This window comes from Tachyglossus aculeatus, chromosome 2, assembly GCF_015852505.1.
Source record: "Tachyglossus aculeatus isolate mTacAcu1 chromosome 2, mTacAcu1.pri, whole genome shotgun sequence".
Classification (NCBI taxonomy): Eukaryota; Metazoa; Chordata; class Mammalia; order Monotremata; family Tachyglossidae; genus Tachyglossus; species Tachyglossus aculeatus.
The window spans coordinates 74,445,067-74,451,755 of NC_052067.1; positions in this window are offsets into that span (position 1 = coordinate 74,445,067).

The following is a 6,689-nucleotide window of genomic DNA, read 5'->3' on the forward strand; positions in this document are numbered from 1 at the left end:
AGAACTAAATATTTTAAAAATTACTGATGGCTAACAATTGAGTTACCTGCTGTAAACAACTGCTTGCCGAGATTTTTTGTGGGTTTTTTTTTAACAGAATTTGGAGGAAATTACATTAGATTTTATGAAATATTTTACATGCTTTAACAGTCAACACTGCCTTTTGAATATTTCTAGACTGTGAGCCCACTGTTGGGTAGGGACTGTCTCTATGTGTTGCCAACTTGTACTTCCCAAGCGCTTAGTACAGTGCTCTGCACACAGTAAGTGCTCAATAAATACAATTGATTGATTGATTTCATCCCTGCCACATGCCAGTCTCTCTCACTTGAGAGAAAACTAAAGTTTACTGTACTTTACAGACCTCCCCGCCTTTCTTCAACTGATGAAGTATTTTGATTGACTTGAATGAACTCTAATAGCCCATTTAAATTTAGGAAAAATAATGGCACATTTATTAGGCATAGGTAACACTATTTCCAGTGTATTAACACCAGGTGTCTTTTTGCTGAATAAGATGTGAAAGATAACACTTGAAAATTAAGCACATAGGATACATAAACATCAGATTCAAAAATCATTAACATTGGAGCATATTCCTATTGCTGATCATCTAACTATAGTTATTGTGTTTTTATCACTGTTTTAAATAGTTTTATATTGTTTTGGCCAAATTTTTCTATCTTGGAAACACATTAATGCACTTCACGTTATTATGGGAAATTATATTTTGGTGAAGGCTCTTCACATAGCACTAAATTTTCATGGAGGCTCTAGACTATAAGTTCCATGTGGGCAGCAGATTCATTCATTCAGTCATATTTATTGAGCATTTACTGTGTGCAGAGTACTGTACTAAGCACTGGGGAAGTACAAATCGGCAACATATAGAGACTGCCCCTACCCAACAATGGGCTCACAGTCTAGAAGGGGGAGACTGACAACAAAACAAAACAAGTAGACAGGTGTCAATATCATCAGAGTAAATAGAATTATAACTATATACACATGTCTGTTGGGTTGTACTCTCCCAAGCACTTAGTACAGTGCTGTGCCCACGGTAAACACTCAAATACGAATATGGTCGCCCCATCTTAGTTCTTCACTGCAAACAGAAGAAGCTTAATTGTATTTACAAGTTTATCATCATCATAATCCCAAAGTTTATTTGCTGGGGAGCCATCCCCAGATAGACATATCTATTGCTCAGCGGGGCTTGGGTGTGGACCAGCTAACAGAATATTGGGTGTGTTTGGTGGCAGAGAAAAATGGTGCACGTATGAAGCCAGTGACAGGGGTTGTGGCATTCTTAGCAATAAGGCAGGGCTTTTTTTTTTCTTTTAAAGAAAACTGATAACTACAAAGAACAAAAAGGTTTCAATACCTGCTGCACCTCTTTTTTTCAGTGTGGGTTTGACCCAACTGTCCTGCATGGAGGAAATTGGGAAGGGAAAGTATTTTTTTTATGATATTTGTTAACCACTTATTGTATGCCAGGTGCTGTACTATGCCCTGGGAGAGATATAAGCTGAAAAGGTAGGACACAGGCCACGTCCCATGTGGGACAAGTATTAATTCCCATTTTACAGATGAGGGAACTGAAGTGAAGTCACTTGTCCAAGGGTACAGAGCAGACAAGTGGAGGAGCTGGAAGTAGAACTCAGGTCCTGACTCCCAGGCTGTGTTGTACCCACTAGGCCATGCTGCTTCTCACATGTATTTCCTGATTCCTTGGGAACCTGGAAGTTTTTGAACAATTTCTACTTTGGTTCAGTTTCCACAGTTCTTCCTTCTGCAGTGACAACAAAACTGAACAGTCAGCCTCAAACAATACACACTCAGGATCAAAGTTTTCTACACTGAAATGTGGGGAAAGCAAAAGATTTACCCCAAACACTTGGTTTAAGTTCATACTACCCTGCCTCAGCATGTGGTTAGTTGATGCATCTTTTATGTTCAAAATCTGTTTACCTGATGGGAGGGTGGAAGGTCCAAACTCCCTAAGTCTGCATAGGGTTGTCAAATTCCTGCATTGTGGTTGGCCACCCAGATATATAAACATTTTTTTTTTCAAATTGCTACATGGCCATTCTTAAGAATGGCCTCAAGTTACAACTTCAGTTTTGAAATGCTTGAGATGCTAGTTTGTTCTCATCAGTGTCTACAATTTAACATTACCTTTGCCCACAATTGTATTTTAACCATCTCTCCCATCTCCTGTCATTCACCTCCCTGAAAAATACCCTAAGAGTTTGCTGAGACTTGTGCACAAGCATTTTAAATGTTTGCTTGTCTTTTCAGTAGTTTGTTCAGAGCATGGCATGTAATACTTTGGCAGGCTAGATCACTGATAAAAGATCATTTAGAAAAAAAAAATCTCCGAGCTTTATTGCTACTTGGCAGAAAACTCCCTTCCTGTGTTGCCTTTGGATTAAAATGGGAAAGCAGTTTGTAGCCAGGAACTGCAATGGAGGCAGTAACTGTTAAATTTTAAGAGAAAGTGTGTTTATCACTGACTGCAAGTTGTGGAGGACAATTAGTGAGAGAGCCCTAGAAGCAGCTGCTGGAATCCATTTATTTATTTATTTATCTTTTTTGCTCTGTAGCTGCCAAAATGTATTTCTCTTATTAGGGGGCATTTAGAATTGGGGTATTCTCATGGAAATGAACCAGTGTGTGTTCTTTATCCTAGAGGACAGGGCTCTGGAAAACAGCCATGGAAGCAAATTTGTCTCTCTCCCTCCTGCCCCCATTTAATAACAAAGAATTATATTAATTTTAATTACATTTTATGGCTGGACCTTTGGAAAACCAGGCCTGAGAAGTTTCTGCTATGGCAGATGGCCTATAGCGATCCAGTCAGATATAAAACTCCAGTTAGGTAGTCATTTGGCAGTAAAGTCAGAATTCGTCTGTGTTTCCATAGAGACATTGAAAGTTAAAATGCTTTTTATGCTCTGTTACTTTTGCTTCTTTCAAAATGAGTGTTTGATGGAAGGGAAAAAAAACCCAAAAACCTAATGAAAATCAAGGGAAAATAAGAGACGGGCAGTGCCACAGTTAAAGTCTCCTGTAGCTCCTCAGAGTTAAAATATGAACCTATTTCAAAGTTCCCTTCCCCAGAAGGGTCTGTGGCAGTTGTTTGCCTAGCCTGGCGAAAGGACTAAGCTAGTTTCTTCCTTGCCGTTTGGCTGAGGAGCGAGACGTTGACCTCACCCATGAGGACTGTGCCAACTATTCTTCCACCTTTTAAATTGTTCCTTGTGTGGGGTGGGAAGAGGGTGATGGGGTGAGGTGGGGAGATTTATGGGGCAGGAGACACAGTTCCTCTGGGGCTGATGGAATGCGGAAAAATCCAGGCCTTTTGTTTTTTCATTTAAGTCCAAGGTTGGAAATCACTCTAGTGGATATATCCTTTTGGCCTGGTTTACTGTGCTAAATATTGAACTAAAATTAACCTTGTTAATGCAGTGACTGTGCTCTTGCTGGGGGGAATAGCACCCATGCCATAAGTTTTGTGAATGGACTGAAAAAAAAAATTGGAACAGGGACCAGAGCACTAAAATGAATACTTTTGCTTGGAAAGTTTCCATTGCCAGACATAAAAATTGGGCCTTGTCAAGAACAGGGCCTCAGTCTTCCTTTTGAAATGTGATAAACGTTTGACATCCTTTATGTCCACTTGACATCAATGATGTCAGTCAGGGATTTAGAAGCATTCAATAAAACGAATGTCCCGACTTAACCCTCCCTTTTGAAAACCAAAAATCGTTTAGTTATTTATGGATCTTCAAGTAACAGTGAAGAACATGCTTACCCATGCACCAACTTGCTTGAGAAACAAGTGGGGTTCAGTGGAGAGGGATTCCTTGTGAGTCTGGCTTGAGCAGTCAAAGCTTCTGCCAAATCTCCATGAGAGTGGAAAGAAGGAAGTTTCATCAATGGTCCAGCTTCCCTGTGCCCCTGGACAAGTCTTATCGTGCTGTAGAGTGAGCAGGAATATTAGACTGGTAGCATGTAGCAGAGTTGGCACCTTCTGATCTCCCTCCCCCCACATCTTAGTAGCCTGGCATTCCCAACCTCTGCTGCCTACTTACCCATCTTAAGACTGTGAGCCCACTGTTGGGTAGGGACTGTCTCTATATGTTGCCAATTTGTACTTCCCAAGCGCTTAGTACAGTGCTCTGCACACAGCGCTCAATAAATACGATTGATGATGATTGATGATCTCAAGTCTTCTCTTTCTTGAGGGAAGATGAATGTTTGGGTCTGGCAGGAGGTGGTGGTCGGAACGTAGTATTAGGAGATTGCCAAAGGATGGGGGCAAAGCTGAGAGAAGACAGCACTACTACTTGGATGCACCTGTGGATCATAGAAGCTCACTACTTACCTTATGGGAAATACATTCCACTTTTGAAATTTGGCAGACTACTACTGTCCTCTGTCATGGAAAATTTTGGGTTGATTTTTCATTCCTATTAAAGAGAAAGAGAGAGAGAGAGAGAGAGAGAGAGAGAGAGGTAGAGAGAGAGAGAGAGAGAGAGAGAGAGAGACACTAGAATAAGAAATCCATAAACACTAGCTAAGCAGTGAACCCTACAGAGCAAAATGATTTCCAGTTATTTAAAGGACTTTTTCTGGATTTAAGTATTTTAATAGGATAACAGTCTTCCAAGGGACTCTGAACAATCCAGTCAAACCAGTAACCCTCCCCCTGCCATTAGGTCTTAACATCTGTAAACTATGCGTTCTGAAAAGACCCTCTGTTCCTGGCTAAAGGGGAGAAGGAAACTTCTTAATTAGTGAAATGTTCAAAATATATATTTAAAATACATAATACTAATAATGATGATGGTATTTGTTAAGCATTTACTGTGAGAAGCAGTGTGGCTCAGTGGAATGAGCACGGGCTTTGGAGTCAGAGGTCATGGGTTCAAATCCTGGCTCCGCCAGTTGTCAGCTGTGTGACTTTGGGCAAGTCACTTCATTTCTCTGTGCCTCAGTTTCCTTATCTGTAAAATAGGGATTAAGACTGTGAGCACCCCATGGGACAACCTGATCACCTGTAACCTCCCCAGCACTTAGAACAGTGCTTTGCACATAGTAAGCACTTAATAAATGCCATTATTATTATTATTATGTGCCAAGCACTGTTCTAAGGATAGATAGAAGGTAATCAGATTATCCCACGTGGGACTCACAGTCTTAATCCCCATTTTACAGATGAAGTAACAGGCACAGAGAAACGGAATGACTTGCCCAAAGTCATACAGCTGACAAGTGGTGGAGCCGGGATTAGAACCCACAACCTCTGACTCCCAAGCCCGTGCTCTTTCCACTAAGCCATGCTGCTTTTCCAATATATATTACACCTTTACTTATATTCACTATTTAGAAAGCATGATTCAGGTGACTAATGATTTTGGGAAAAGAAGAGGCTGGGATGTTTTTCAATGTGAAGAATGAATGGGGTGAGAGATTCTAAGATCTCCTAAATCTTTGCTCTCTTTCCCTATTGTGGGAATTCAGGAAAGATGGAAGTTTAAAAATTAATCTGATGCTGTAGTCTGACTTGACAGATAAAAGTTAGCCTACGAAAATGGCTGTACTGGGAACAGGTAGTTATTTCCAGAGCAGAAAGAAAGAAAGGAGGTGGGATAGAGAGAGTCAGAGCAAGAGAGTGGCATGAGAGAGCTAAGCAGAGAGAAAATGGGGGAAGCATGAGGGAAAAGAAAGATGACACTAAGGTGGTGAAATCCTAGTCACACTTTGAAAAAGTAGTCTCTGATTTCCTGAGAGACTATCCACATCAAAAATATTCCCTGCATAAATGACGTTCCTGCTTGGATTTTATGAGGGAAAACAAAAATCTTGCAACTCTCTTGACCCAGAGGGTACTCCCATAGGCCTTAGCTCTACAAGGTGGTCACCTTCAAAGCCGTATTAAAATCACATCTTCCCCAACTAAGCCCTCATTTCCCCTCCTCCCTCTCCCTCTTCCATTGCCTTTGGATCTGTACCCTTTAAGCACTTGATATTCACCCCACACTCAGTCCCACAGCACTTTTGGATGTATTCTGTCATTTATTTCAATGTCTGTCTCCCTCTCTAGCCGTATAATAATAATAATGATGGTATTTGTTAAGAGCTTACTATGTGCGAAGCACTTTTCTAAGCACTGCAGGGGGGATACAAAGTGTTTGGGTTGTCCCGCGTGGGGCTCACAGTCTTAATCCCCATTTTATAAATGAAGTAACTGAGACACAGAGAAGTTAAGGGGCATGCCCAAGGTCACACAGCTGACAGGTGGTGGAGCTGGAATTCGAACCCATGACCTCTGACACCCAAGCCCGTGCTCTTTCCACTGAGCTACGCTGCTTCTCTTGGACAGTATGCTCCATGTGGGCTGGGAACTTGTCTATCAACTCTCCCAAAAGCTTAGTCCAGTGCTTTATACACAGTAGCCACTCAATAAATACCATTGATTGATTGATATACTTGGATGCTGGAGAAGTTCTGCTTCACTACCTAATCTGGGACTACAGAAGGATTTACTAGGTAAATACAATGTTAATAGATGGGAAATGGGGAGGAAGGAAAAATGGGAAATTACTGAGACAGAGCAGGAGGATTTAAAACAATCAAGTGCCATTTGACAATGCACTCCTTTCTTACCCTGATTTCCCTCT